General features: G+C 39.0%; 1 long non-coding RNA gene across 1 annotated transcript in view; it reads left to right on the forward strand.

The window, feature by feature from the left end:
* LOC130143596 (uncharacterized) overlaps window positions 1–15,332 on the forward strand; it is a 63,888-nt gene that overhangs the window by 14,111 nt on the left and 34,445 nt on the right. The window contains exons 2-6 of the long non-coding RNA XR_008819780.1: window positions 1,704–1,856; window positions 5,373–5,523; window positions 8,876–8,929; window positions 11,742–11,814; window positions 12,341–12,447. This is a non-coding gene — a long non-coding RNA (uncharacterized LOC130143596). The remainder of the gene's footprint in view (window positions 1–1,703; window positions 1,857–5,372; window positions 5,524–8,875; window positions 8,930–11,741; window positions 11,815–12,340; window positions 12,448–15,332) is intronic.

The following is a 15,332-nucleotide window of genomic DNA, read 5'->3' on the forward strand; positions in this document are numbered from 1 at the left end:
TCACTCCAAATAATCTTTTGCTTGAGAAAAAAATACGCGGAGGCATACAGCCAACAGTTGAACTGTGTTTTCATCAATTATAATTTCAGTTATTACTTTGGGCTTGCATCCAAGTGTAAATTGCTAACATTTTATGCAGTTTTCACATTAATGAAGAGTTAAATGGTACATGTAATAAAACAGATAAAATTACGAATATGATAAGGACATTTATTTGATGTACAGTTCAAAACTTTCTATGCTTTTTTGTGGTATTATGGCCTTTACTACAGTCATCATCTCATTATAGAAATGAGCAAACATGGGTAGAAATAAAGACAATTTCTTGCCAACAAACCCTGCCACCCAGAAAAAAATGTCAGGTTTTGCATGCTTTTCTTATCAAGTTCATCTGTTTCACCCAGCTGAAGAGATCATACCTTTGGATCTGATATATTACTTCTTTGTAGAGCGCTCCTATGAAGAAGGTAACGGATAGATTAAAAAACAAATAGAAAAGATACATCAAAGAGTAATCTTAAAGACTAAATTCACAGTAACAGCCCAAAAGGAATATGCAAACAGACCTTTTAATCTTTCAGCATGACTTATACCAGGCCTAATTTGAACTCAATTCTTTAGAGTCAGAGTATGTGAAACAGAGTAAAATGTCAAATTTTAGGGCCGAGTACTTTGCCTGAATTCTAACAAAGCAGGTAAGCTTATTAAACTTCAAGTTTTTGTGCAGCTACACTATGTACATTCATGAAATCATAGACTGTCCAGCTGCCTGCTGAGCTTGGGGTTTATATCAGGAGTGGTCTTTTAAAGCGAATACCCCAATCATTCCCATTTACCGTGCTTTACTTCATGTCATGTGATGAAGCAGTATCAGAAATGGCAAACTGGATTATTTTTGAACTAATTATGAATCGAAGATAGTACAACAGATGAAGTCCAACTATTACTGTGCATTCAGTCCACAGAAGCTGGTGTCAACTAGTCTGAGTAAATGCACCTGAAACACACGTGGTGGATGTTGTGTTCTCGGCACTGGCTGGTTTGCTCTACGAGCCTTCTCTAGTGGGGCTGTGCTACTTGCTTACGCAGGTGTAACCACAGTCTTCTGAGTCTGAATTTTTTCAGTCTGGTTCTTGGGATTTAAGGATAAAAGTGGGAATATTTCCTCAGAGTCTTGGGCACCTCAAGAGTGAACCTGAGAGAAACATAGAAAACAAGAAGGAGCCTAGATACATTATAGAAAGGGACAAGAAAAGCCCAGAAAGGGTGTATACTTTTTTATTTTTACAGAATACCCATTTTATGATTGGTCTGCCTTGATGAACCTTAAAAAATTGTACAGTTTATGAAGTTCAAGATAATGACATGTGTGTTGCATAGCTTCAATGTCACTGTACTTTGAGGGTTAATAGGAAAGGAATGAGAATACGTCCTAAATTCTTTCATTTAAAAAAACAAGTGAATGCTACTTTTAGCACTTTAATATGAACTTTCTTTAGAATTTGTAAACATATAGTCCCATGAATTTACACCTGTCAATTATATTTTAATAAAAACAAGCTTTACATGTGTCATAGAAAACAAAGAAAAAGGCTATACTGCATAGCTAACTCTTCCAAATAACTCAGACTAACATACAGAGTTTGGTTCTGAACTGAATTACAGGTATACTATTTATGTCTAACCTCTTCCTTTTTTTGCAGCTTTTTCTTCTGTGTTCTATTGCAATGTCATCTTTGAAGATGTTATTGCTGGAATTAATTACTTCTCCATATGCCAGAGCACTAGCATCCTGAATTTGTTACATCAAAGGATATTGGCTGAGAAGACAAATAATTAAATGACCCGTAACACAGGTAAATGATACTCTCGGGATCAAAGGGCTCCCCTATGAATACTGTGTGCTGCTCTGCTCTCCAGTCATAGAACGAGTCATTTGGTTGCAATGGCTGCAGTGAGGTAGCTTTTGTCATGCCTTCAAAGTGAGGGTTTTCCAAACAGGATCTTCCTGTTTGTTTTCCTTGTTTGCTAATTGTTCAGAAAATACTAAGATGAATGTAAGACTTGGTCAAATATCAAATCATACGACATGGGTACATCAGTACCCACAGGGGACTAGGCTGCTGAACCGCTTTCAAGTGAAAGAGGAGACGGTCACCAGTAGTCTGTTTTGGAAAGGGATGGAGTTAGGTGACTAAGAATTTTCTAGTGCAAGAAAATAGTATGCGAAAGGTAGCAACTTACCTTGAGCCAGGCTATTGTTTTTAGTCTTCTTTGAAAGTGAGTTAAGCTTCAGATGTAAAAGTCACTCCTCTTCTAGTACAAGAGTGCCCGTGTAGAGAGTTAGTGCAGAACAGCTGGTCAGGTGTGGCTTGGGCTGTAAGACCCTGGTTGCGTAGAAGTGCTGTGATGTGCCGCCTTCAAGTATGTTTTCCTAGGAATCATGGATGTGTCTGTCAGCACCTCTGCCCTTTCTTCCTTTACTCATTCCTCATTTTTTTAATATAAACATCTTGTTCAGCTGTCAAGGTTAGTACTTTACATATCATTAGCTTTGAACTAAGTTGGATATTTCACTGTGGTGCAAATAAATCATGAAACTAAAAATCTGCATGAGTATTAGAAAGCAGAAATAATATTTGTGCTGTGAAGCAGTCATTTTTCATGTTATAGCTGCTTTGATTATGATGGATAGGAGCTTCTCTCCTTCAGCAAAATAATTTGAAATATATATGTGTGTATGATATAATATTCTGAAGAAGAATAAATTAAAGGTATTGTGTTTGTCTGGAAGTTGATGACTGGATCACCAGCTAGTATAAATTTTCATACTGCTATTGAGAGTCAGAGATATTACTAAATGGCTCGGTACTGAGAATCAAAACCTGAAAATGTTGGCTGAAAATATAAAAATATTTCCGTAAAAAATAAAACAGAAATTATAGCTGCAAGAATTTTGGGAAGATTTATTAAGTACTGTCTGTTATAGTAAAACATATATTCAGGTGTACGTATACGTAATAATTACAGATTTCAACTGTTAGCCTACTGTATACAAATTCTATGCTGCTGCAATGGTAATCTGGTATGATTAATTCTTTATGCGATTTCATGTAAAATAATTGTTCACACACATTTGTTTTCTTTCTTACTATTTTTTATTACCACATTAATGTTTGTGGCTTAGATCCACACTTTTGGTGAAGTACTTTCCATCACTTTTTAACATGAACTTTCTTATCTAATGGTGTTCTTTCTTTTCTGCTTCCTACTGTTAATAACTTTCTGAAGCTTAATAAAGAGAACAGCAGCAGGAACTGCATCTATCAGTCAGTATAGAAATAGCACATTTTGTGAGTGGTACTAAGGAGCAATAGCCATTAAGTCTCAGAATACAAAAATAATTATTTCACCTGTATGATGCCTGTACTGGGAAAGATTGCTTCCCCTATGGAGTCACTCTTATGAGAATTTTTAATGAAAAATGAATTAACTTCAGCCCTGAGGATGTGGCCATTGGGCTGAACAAGTCACTCCAAAAATTACAGCTCCTTTCCCCTAACTTACACAACAAGCAGGAACGGGCTCTTAAGTTTAAGTTGTCCCCTAACTGAAATCAACTGTAAAAATCTTTCTGCCTTCAACAGAACCAGATTTATGTTACAGGAAAGACCCATCTAATGCCAGCATCTTTACTTGGGTTCTCTACAGCTGGAAAACTTTACCATATGTGATAGAAGTAATGGTGTTAGTATGGCAGGAGAAGGAGGATGCCCAAGAAGTGCAGAAATTACCTGCAAGGTTTCCAGCTGTTCAGGGTGGAAGATGACACATTGTCCTCTTGCAGAACATAATCATGGAACTGTTCAGGTTGGAAAAGATCTTTAAGATCAAGCCTAGCTGTTAACCTAGCACTGCCAAGCCCACCACTAAACCATGTTGCAAAGCACCACATCTACACGTTTTTTAAATGCCACCAGTTCCCTTGGCAGCCTGTTCCAATGCTTATCACCCTTTCAGTGAAGACATTTTTCCTAATATCCAATGTAAACCTCCCCTGATGCAACAAAGGCCTTTTCTTCCTGTCCTGTCACTTGTTACCTGGGAGGAGAGACCGACCCCCACGTGCCTACAACCCCCTCTCAGGCAGCTGTAGGCAGCAATGAGGCCCCCCCGAGCCTCCTTTTCTCCAGGCTGAACACCCCGGTTCCCTCAGCCGCCCCTGACAAGACTTGTGCTCCAGACCCCCCACCAGCCTCGCTGCCCGTCCCTGGACACGCTCCAGCACCTCCCTGTCCCTCTTGCAGCGAGGGGCCCAAACCTGAACTCGGTACCTGAGGTGCGGCCTCACCAGTGCCGAGCGCAGGGGGACGGTCACTGCCCTTGCCCCGCTGGCCACACTGTTTCAGACGCAATAACAAAGCATAAGTAGAACAATAGCTCTGAATTGTGGATCATAATGGAAGACAGCACAGAATTTTAATTTGGTGAAGTACAACTGTATATCCCTAGTGAAAGGTCTTTCTCGTTGCTGTGTGTGCATGCTTGCTTCCTGCCTCTTCATGCTTAGGTCAGCACTTAGGTGAGGCTTGTATGATACCTTTAATATTCCACTGCTTTTTATAACTACAAATCATTAGGATTAGTTTTTGTTGTGACTGGGCAACAATGTAAGAAGTGATTTTACCTCCTTGCAGTGGTATCTGCCAACATGCCTGTGAAGGACACAGTCTTTGCCTGTACAAGCAAGTTAAGTTGATTTCCCATGAAACATTTTTAAAGTAATACGGTTCCTGTGTGGATATTCTTATTTCAGAGTAGTTTCTTCACAGTTCAGCTTAAACGTGTTTGCAGTCAGATTCATAACTAAGATCCAGAGTGTACAGTGATCTGTTCAGAGGATCTCTGCGTGTGGAGAGAAATTTCTTTGCAGTATTTAATGTTAGTTTTGTGTTGAGAGCCTTCAAAATGAAGTTGAAATTCACCCCTACCTGATGGCAGCCTCTGTTTGCAACTTCATGAGAAGAGAACACAGCACTTCCACACATATACCCCTATTCACTGCAGGGCAGCGGTTTGCTGCCTGCACCAGCATTACCTGGTGTCCAGTCCTGGTAAGATCTCTGCTGTGAAACTGGGATTATAAATCTTCTTAAAGCTATGCCTCAGCCTGCAAAGTAGAACATAGGCCACAGAAAACACGAATTGAGGGTGTGCACATAGATTTTTTTTTAATTTTTTTTTTTAAATTCTGTAATTTAATTAGTACACATGACATATTTTAACACGCTGTGCTGGAAGCTTGGTTCCATATATCTTCCATTAGTTAAAGGATTGGAAAGTTCACCTTAGTTCTGTTTATATTTAACCAGATACATGGAATAAAGCAACCTGCCTTAATTAGGCTGAGACTAATTAGGATGCAAATGAGACTAAATGGATGCAAAAACTTGGATTGTAACTCACAAGAAGGATTGAACGGGTATGCTTGATCTGGATTTTCCAAGCAAGGACCCTGAGTTGGTAAGTGCTCTCTTATCTTTGTGTCAACACTGAATATTTTTTTTCCTGGGTGTACCTCCCTATAAATATGGGCTGTTTTGGATGAGAACATTGGATGAGGAACAGTGGTTTCTTTTTAGCAAAAATAACTGCTTTGTAGGTTAAATGTCTTCAAAACAATAATTAAAAAAATAATTAAAACCCAGTGAAACTCAGTTTAGAAAGAAATTCAATTTATGGTTGCTTTTAAATAAAAAGTGCTAGAATATGACTCCTTGTTAGCTGTATTCGTCTCACAACAACTTGTAAACAGCTCATGAAACCACAAATGCCTAGTAGTGTTTTCTCTTAGGAAACTGTTTCCATAGAGATCTTCTGCTAAATATGTTTATATGACACCTGAAGATGAAAACAATTATTCACCCGTTATATGTTCTTTCTTTCCTGAAGTACTAGTGGGTTGAAATAAATTAATAAAATAGTGGACCTTTAAAACATCATTCACCTGGTCTGTGGCTTGTTTATTCACTACGTTATATGTGTTCTCTGAACACATATTGTAAAAAATAATTTGATGTGTAAGCAAGGCAGAAAGTATTTTCAGCAACCACTCTATATTTTGCTGATTTTAAAATATTGCTCATTTTTAAGCTTCTTTTTTTTTTTTTTTTTTTACTAGTTTGATCAAGTTTTCAATACCAGTAACATTCAGTGAGCTCTTGGAAAGTTAATACAAGAACCAAAACAAAACAAAAGGATAAACCTGAACTTGTCCTAACAATAGCATGTGCACTGGCAGAGGCAGGTTACAGGGATTTTTATTACAAAGCCATTTAAAACAGTGTAAGACTTTTTTACATTAAAAAAACTTACTAGAATAAAATGAAGTGTTTCATTATTTAATCTCTTAATTAAGATATGGAAAGATTTTACATTACAAAGTCCTACGAGCCCCTTCCCTTGAGAGGCAATTACTCCCGCTAAGGTCCTGCACGTACCACAGAGCTTCTGTGTGCAAGACCGAGCTGGACTTGTCCTTCTGGATGATGGATTTCTTCTTAACAGAGTTAAAGACGTACCGACTGCTGAGACACCTTTGTCTTCCCCAGCAGCAGGATGTGACCAGTCACTTTTTAACTGGGTGAGAAGAGGGAGCTGGGGTGCGGCTGGCCATGGGACTGCCTCCGAGCTCTTGCCCTGCTCTGCACTGACTTGCCTCTGCGGGTTTCTGAACCAGACTGTGGGAATGTCTCCTGCCGGAGGCACCAGCTCCCGCTGAGCTCCTGCAAGCAAAGCAGAATGTCACCTGAAGGTGTTGATATATTCTGCTTATTTATAAAGAGAGCGGAATAATGTATTTTACTGGAGGAGGCTTTGACAAAGCCTAAACTGGACAGATGTTTCTGGAATTGGCCCCCATTACCAAAAACCAATTGTAATTTAGGTATCAGTTTTCACAGTGAATTGGTCTGTTTTGGGAAGACCATTTTTGTGCTAGTACTGTATACATATCAGACCTTGATCTGACGTAAAATGTCTTGATAAAATATGATATTATCTTTCAACAAATGGCTCTAGCATTGATTTGGTCATGGATTAATAAGCACCTTGATTATTTTTTAAAGTAATGGTTAATATAAACTTGGAGAGGTAACAGTTTCATCTAAACATACGGTCTAAGAAAGTGAGAGTGTATTAAATTTCTTAAAGATTAAATAGATTGGGATTGCCAGGGATCTGCCTTTTTGTCTCTCATGCATGATCCGTGCTGTGGCTGTGGGAGGACAAGTAGTGGAGTCAGGAAACATCAGGAAATGTTGTTATGAGTGAAGAGAAACCAGAGTGGCATTGTCACTGGAGAAGGCAGGGGAGTTAGCATGCAGCAAGGTCCCTGCCATAGGTAGGGAGAGCACTGCAAACTGATGGGCTTGCATCCTTGGCAGAACGTTTTAATAAGACATTCTCTTTACTTTCCTGAAAAACACTGACAATCCGAAAATAATGCATTGTAATTAGGCTGCTTGACAAGTACCATCTGAAGCTTTGTGGTACAACAATGTCTATTTCCTGGTATTTTCACTCTTGCCACTGCGGTGAAGAACAAAAGGACTTCTTCCCTGTATGTTATACCTTTGTAGCCCAGCCCAGAGCTCTCGCAGTCATCTCCTAATACGCAACAGGAGTCTTCTGACAATTAGTCTGAGCCACTTTGTCCTTCCCCGTGCTTCGTTCTACTTGAAGACAAAAGAAAGGTGTAGTACTGGTACTTGAGACCGAAGGAAAGGGGTAGGATCCAAAACCTGGAAAACTGCAGAAATGCTTTGTGTCCACGAGGCACAAAGCATCGATTCCAGCCTCAGGCGAAGAAGTTCAGCAGGTATTGTGGGCTTTGGGGGACAGGCACTGCTTCGTTAGCTGTACCTGCTCTGTGAAGAAATGGAGGACTTCAGTGTCACGGCTCAGTGAGGCACATTTCAAAAGTGGAAAGTCGACCTAAGTTTTGTAAAGCATGCTATAAACTTTCTAAATATCTGAAGTCAAAAGCAGTGCTTGAATATAGATGCCATTATACTGGAGAAATTAAAAAAAATATTTGCCTGGTACTTTTCAGTCAGCTTCAGCAGCTTATTAACGTTGATGTAAATTAAATTACTACTAAAAGAATATAGTCTCATTGTTAAAAAATTATCTTCCAATGCTGATGTTCTGTTGACTGAAGAGACAGAAAAGTAAATACACTACTGTTAAATATACTTATATATCACTGAAAAGTGGGGAAGAAACCTGTGGATAACTGGCTAGCTGAAAAGGGTCACATAGACATAGTCCAGCTGGCTGGACAAAAATGCACATCGCTCTCAGCTTATCTGAAGTAAAGCAAAATACACTGTCTTTGGCTGTCCTTGTTACACAGTAACAGGAAGATTTTGGTGGGAAAAGAATGTTGCAGGTGGGAACAGATAACTACAGAAGAGAAACAAGGGGCGGGCTTGGTATTTAGGCAACTAACCAATAATGAGCTTAACTTTTGTAATATGTATGAGCTAATTATAACAAGGCATAAAAGGTGACTGTAAGGGACAATAAACGAAGTCTGCTGATCACTCATATTGAGCAACTGTGTCTTCCCTCCGTCGCAACAGAAACCAAACGTGACTTCTGAATTTAGAGTTTCTCCTTTTGGAATTTAGAGCAGATGTGCTCTGTGAAATAAGCCCTGGTGCTTTTATTAAGGCCATGAAGTGGGGCTGTAAAAAGGTTCTGAAGCTGCTTCATGGGTCGTGGTTCATTAACTCTAATTGTCATGTCTGGATTCCATCTGATGGATGATCAAGTCCTTCCTTTCTTGCATCCGTTTTCTCCCTGTCTTCAGGTGACCACTTTCCGGAGCCGCCTCCTTCAGAAGTATTGCCAGGAGTGGACCTGGGTAATATTTTAAACCACTTCAGTCATACTTGAACGTGTCTTTTTCTTGCTGTATTTTCTGCTTTTCTTGTACTCTTCCTGTGTGGAGCTTTCCTCTGGGGAGAATAGAGCCATCGTTAACGAAAGGCATTTTAGATGTTGAGCAATTATGTTAGAAAAAATTTTCCTACTTGACAAGACTAATTTTTGGAGGTCAACCCTTACATACACTAAAGATAGAAAATGTAAAGGCCTCATCAAGCACCAAGCACCTTCTGATTTCAGGCTTGATATGAGGGAGTGAGGACGCACTGTTTTACATACCACCCATGTAAGACAACCACATCACTTATAGTATGTGGCCATCTGTGTGTTTCCCAAGTTCTTTTTCTTTATTAGAATTAAATGTTAGCCAAAAGCAGAACACTAGCTCCGTGGGCAGTGGAAAGGATATGGAATAAGTAAAGAACGTTCCATCCTTTATCTCAGGCTGTTTGTGACTGAAATTTGTGTCGTGGTTCTTTGGTGTCCCAAGAAAAGATATTAATGCTTGCAGACCAGTGCCAAATAACACCTCTCTTTTTAAAAGTAAATGTATTTATAGGGGCATAGAACTAGCTGTTTTCCCTACTAGATTTAAAATATTAAAAAAAATTTCAGAACTTGAAATTTATTTGGCAACTTTAATTCCAAAGCTTAACTAAAACCTCATGTCATGGTAACAGCAGGAATAATCTTTAATTACTATGAAAGATTAGAACTTGATTGGTTTTCAGTGTGGTTTGAGTACCGTTAGGTACTGTTCTATATAAGTAGATAAATAATGCTGTGTTGTTAAACATTAATTAGTGTTTAATTGGTAGTAAGGAATGTTCTGAAATCAAGAGGAATAAGAGCTGTAAATCTGAACACAGTTTCTGAATTTATAAAATCAAAGTCCAAGATTCCATAAGGTTGTCTTGTCTTGGCTGTTAATGTTGTCGTAAGTATTCAAAAATTCTTTAATTTTATATGCCTAATATACTGTGCCAAAATAAAATAATCAATAAACTGCAAGCATGTGGAACAGTTGCAACACCTCTCATGTTACTAGTTTTAAATCTGTTGAATTGTTTATACATGCAGACCATAAAGTTTTGAAAAAAAACCTTCTAAATCCATTTTGCCTTAACAACAGACAGATAGCTGCCTAGAATTATAACAAACATTAAATATCTGTAAGTGTATTTATTGTTTTCAAATGTTTTTTAAATGTATTCCATTTTTGTTAATGAATTTGTTTTCCTTCAGAATGCCACCATCATGAGATATTCCTATCAGAATTGTCTGATACTCATTTCTCAAAATCTTGTCAGCATTGATGTTTCTTTTAAAATATATCCTGTTTTGTAAAATAGGAAGAAATGTCATAGATGAACTGAGAAAGGTCAATTTACTAATTGATAGGTGCACTTGAATATAGCTATCTATATGACCTATGGATGTTAGCACAGTATTACTCTGTTCAAGGTTTATTATCTGAGCAGTGGTTTAATTCTTTTAGTTGTAATCTAAAAAAACCACAATATGCGTAACAAAATTAAAACAGCCTATCTTACCACGTTTCAATACACCTTTTCACTGTTATTAAGAGAGTCTTCCTATTCTCTCAAAAAAATCTGCTGCCACTCTATAGTATAAACTCACGATTTCATTCTGGGCTTTGCACATCAGCATTAATGTCATTCTTTTACAGCCTCCATCTTTCCATTATTTATTCTAAGTCAGGATCTCCCTGATCCCGATTTAGCCATGGCATGCTAAATGCATAAATCTATAATTCTGCAGTTTTCTCTATAGTATCCATATGTCTGAGAGCATAAAACAGAGATGGAAACTGATGGGTTATTTGACAGCATCTCTGGTCTTTAGTCTCATCACACTTTTGCATTTTTACTGTCTGAAAATTGACTTTTTTACCTGCATTTTATCTGTAGGTAAGGAGCTCACTGGCCTTATTTTTACACTGCAATATTTTAACTTCAGCCTCTTGTGGACTCTTTACATTTTTCTTTAATAACAGAAGGAAGTGAGACGTTTTCAAATATAGTCATAAACCATTTTTATGCAGAGCTCTCACTTCTTCAATCTCCAGTGTTAATTTACTTCTTTGGCTTCCATTTTTCTTTTCCTCTGGGAATGTCTACTAATTTACTTCATGTCACAGTTTCATATGCATCCTAGTCCATATTTTCAGATGTTTGACCTTTATTAGCTATATAAAATATAATACAGTTTCTGCTTTGATAGCATCCAAACCCTGAAATTCATCATTAGGGAGTTGCTCCACTTCCAGTTCCTTTCTCTTGGACCACCGCTAGCTGCTTTTCAAACTGCAGTCTTTGCATAAGCTGAACATACTTAGGCTCTGGTATCTGATCTATACAATCTGCCATCAAAGAAAATGAGGCCAACATATATTTGACCTGTTGCATAAATTTGCAGCTAGAAAAAATATTACATTCCCTGCGAAGAATGCTGGTGCCTTTAGCTGTTGTGAAGTCTAATTTGGTTTTCTTTCTTTTCTTTTCTGTTATTCCCTCACCTCCATCTACTCCTCCATACTTTCTTCATAATTGAGTGGTCCTGAAGTCCTTAGGCATCTGTGTTCTTGCCTTTAACGTATGCACTTTTGTTTTTACAGCCTCCCAAAATACAGTTATCCAATACTTTAAATATTTGCCTAACCTCTCCTTTAATGATCTTCTACATTTGAATTGTTACTGGGCTCAGGTTGTTGCTCTTACCTTGGTAACACACCTTTTTTTGATTTGTTCTTTCTGTTTGGGTTCCAGATTCTCGTTTGACTCATGTGGGCTGTGGCCTGTATCAAACACGGCCAGTTTAGGAGAGCGTAACAAGCTGCAGGTGAGCCATCCCACCTGTTTGTGTGGGTGTTCTTACCCTGTCCCACATGCAAGGAAAGTGCTGCTGGTTTGCGTCTCAGTGAAAGAAGTTTTCAAAACCCGTTTCAGATACACGAGCCTAAAGTCATGCATAGAGGAATAAGCAATGTAGAGTGTTTCTAGGGGGAGGAGGTGACACAGAGTTATAGAAATGTAAAATAGGAGGGGGGTGCTTGGGACTGTCTAATCACTATTAATTTCTAATGTCTTTGTTATTAATTACTTCACCATTTTTTATAAATCTTTTTTTGATATGAAGAGGACACTGAAAAGCAGCTATGTTTTTTACCTTAACTTTGCCCTATTTTGCATTTGTACTTCTATTTCTGCCTCACTGAGTGCTAGTATTTCACTTTCTCCTGCGCCTCATGACCCATTGGATTATCTTCTATGGAAATCCCATTAACAATCTCTGAAAGTTTTTTGGGAAAAAAATGCTGGTTTTGGGTTTTTTTTATTATTATTATTTGGTTTGGGATCTTTTTTAGAAATCTGTTAGCTTCCCTTGGGTTGGAAAGGCTTCTTGAGAAGGTTTCTGGAAGTCAGGAGCATCTGTTGCCGTGGAAGAGGGAATATGGATGTCTTCAACTTAAAGGTTAGTAGATTCCACATTGTATTTAAGTGGAAGTTGCATGAAATCCAGTCACGATGTGGAAATGTATTGATTTAAAAGACCTGACATATTAAAAACATGTTTTATAAACAAGTTTTCTATTTAACCCTAGGTATCAGTCTTATTTAGTAGTGAAAATATCTAGAGAAAGGGAGATTTTTTTTTGAATCAATGCACCAAAAACTTATCTTCTCTGTTATACACCAGTTTGAGCACAGTTTGTGATGTTTTCACAGAAATCTACCCCCACCCTTTCTTCCCATTCCATCAGCCGCAAACAAAACGTATATGGAATTCAAGTCTATATAGTGAAGAATACCGGAAACTAAAGAAAACAAATATTATTTTGAGGTATGTTTCCAAGATTCCAACCAGGTCGTGCAAAAGCCTACCTAAGGTCACTTCTCCTGCTTCTGCAACTGCCTCTGCGCTTCACAGGTGCTGTTAAGTACCGGCCTGGTGAGAGCTGCCTGGGCTCTGGAGGCAGGGGTAGAGGGAGAGTTCGAGGGAACAGAAGGGAACAAGAGAGCCAAGCAGAGGTATGAACTAATTCAGACACTCGCATTTCAAATGTTTCTAGCTACAAAACAAGTCTGAATATTTGCTCATGCATGTAGCTTTGCATTGTCTTAATAATTTTCTGTGGGACAAAGCCAAGAGAGATGCCAGAGAATAGAGAGCCCTTTTCTTCCTATTAGTCTTTCAAATATGAATTCTCCCACACTGAGAGAACTGGGAAGCCTCTATCCTACTCACAAAACATAGTCCTCAAAAAGCCCTTTCTAAACACCACTCACACAGACGGGGTGCAAGAATATCGTATTACAAAGGGGAAAATAAAATTAGTAGACAGAGAACAGGAGCTGGTAGAGTAATTTATTTATTGCCTTCTTCCAACCCAAACTGTTAGGTTTTTAATCTGGGAAGGAATCCTTAACCTCTCTGGCACTTACTCTGCTATCTATGTAGCTCAGTAACATTTACCTCCCAGGGAGAGGAAAACTGTTGTGCCCTGTGTTTAATAAGAAAGTCATCCAATCCACAAGTGTTACTGAACAATTCAAAAGCAATCCTATTAATCCAATATGGATTGAGTTTAGTCCTAAAATAATATATACTAATTCTTTAGGGATCCCTGTGAAAGTCTTAATGTTCAGATCTAACTCCCACATCAGTCTGAAAGCACAGGACTGGTTTTTCTTTGTTTTTTATCCTCCTCTGTAGTGCTTTTCAAAGGTGGCTTATTTCCCCTCAGTTTTGCCACAAAAGGGAGTTAGTAAACTGTAAAGCCTGTATGTTGGGAGGCAAAGGGGTGACAGGGAAGCACTCTGGTAATGTTTTTATGTGTGGGAGGGCTAGGCCTATTAGGTTTCTCCATAAGTTTTCTCAGAAAAAAAGTAAGACAAGAAAACTGTCTTGCTCCTAATGACCTAGACCCCTTGAATCTTGTGTTTGATTTTGTTATGACTGTCTTTGAATACCTCCATTTCATTCTGATCAGCACAAGGCATTACATGGTCTCCTCATACCCTTTTTTAGTTGGAAGGCCTGAATTCAGTCTGCGTTTGACAGAGCAGTGACAGAGGATGCTTATGAGTGGAAGCATCTCCCTGGTCCTTACACTAAGTGAATGGGGAGCAGGAGGAAAAGCGCTGGTCACTATGGGGTTTTCCTCCTGCCAGCCAAATGATATAATCACCCAAGCACCTATTTTCATTCTCTCCGGTGTTGTTCTGGGAGTCTTTTCCTTCCTGGTGGTGTACCTCTGCTGCAACACAGGCCTTTGTTGAGAGGTGACATATCACATACCTCAAAATGTATACTTACTGACTGCAGAGTCTATAATGCCCTGAAATAAGGTGCTCAATCTTATTATTTGCCATACAATAATAATTCAACTTTAACATTACAATGCGTTCTAAAGATGTGGGGGATTGGTGGCTGTGCCGGAGCAAGGCATGACAAGTACTTATTGAGGTTAACCTGGTGTGGGATGGTAAAAGCCTTGTTGCAGCCGGCTAGTTTTGACAGTGCTGCAACATACCTCTTTCACTTTCTGCCCTGTCATAGAATCATGGAATGGTTTGGGTTGGAAGGGACCTTAAAGACCATCTAGTTCCAACCTGCCCGTCATGGGCAGGGACACCTTCCACTAGACCAGGTTGCTGTAGCAGCCTCAAGCAATCCTCCAGAAATTTGGCATAGGTCCTCCAGTGAAACAGGAGCACAGCTAGTACTTCCATTACGAACATGTAGCAGCTAAGACCATTCATGTAGGAAGTGGAAAACTTCATTTCAGAGCCTTCCTCAAGGGAGCCTAAATACACCACAGAAAGTGCTAACTGCAAGGTACAACCTAAGCTGAAAGAACGGTCTGTCCTGTTGCAAGTGTGCAGAAAAGAATTAACATTCAATAGGCTTCTGGTGTGGTTTGTGCACTTGACCAGAGGAAGGTGGTGGACAAGCAAGTCTGCTGAAACGAAGAGCTCGTTTATGTTACTCTGGCGACTTTGTACCACTGGGGAAGCATTGAGCCCTGCATTAAGAAGGCAGATTGTGTCTCCTGTGCAGCCCTGATGGATCCTACTGACCAGCACATAGTGGGATTTGGGACTCCATGCTATGGGGAGCGTTGTATTTGACCTGATGTAGGTGGATTCCTGCTCACCATACGGGGTCTGGGACATACTGGATCAGCTTAATAGCTACATCTTGCCTTGTATCCTCTCTGACAGCAGTCATTAGCAAATACATATAAACTCTTAGTGAAAGAGTCAAAGAAACAGACATGTATAGAGTCAGTCTTCCCCCAAAGCATTCTGTTCTCGTGAATTCAGGGTTTTATTAGCCATTTTGGAACGACTTCT

The sequence above is a fragment of the Falco biarmicus genome, chromosome 1 (genome assembly GCF_023638135.1).
Source record: "Falco biarmicus isolate bFalBia1 chromosome 1, bFalBia1.pri, whole genome shotgun sequence".
Classification (NCBI taxonomy): Eukaryota; Metazoa; Chordata; class Aves; order Falconiformes; family Falconidae; genus Falco; species Falco biarmicus.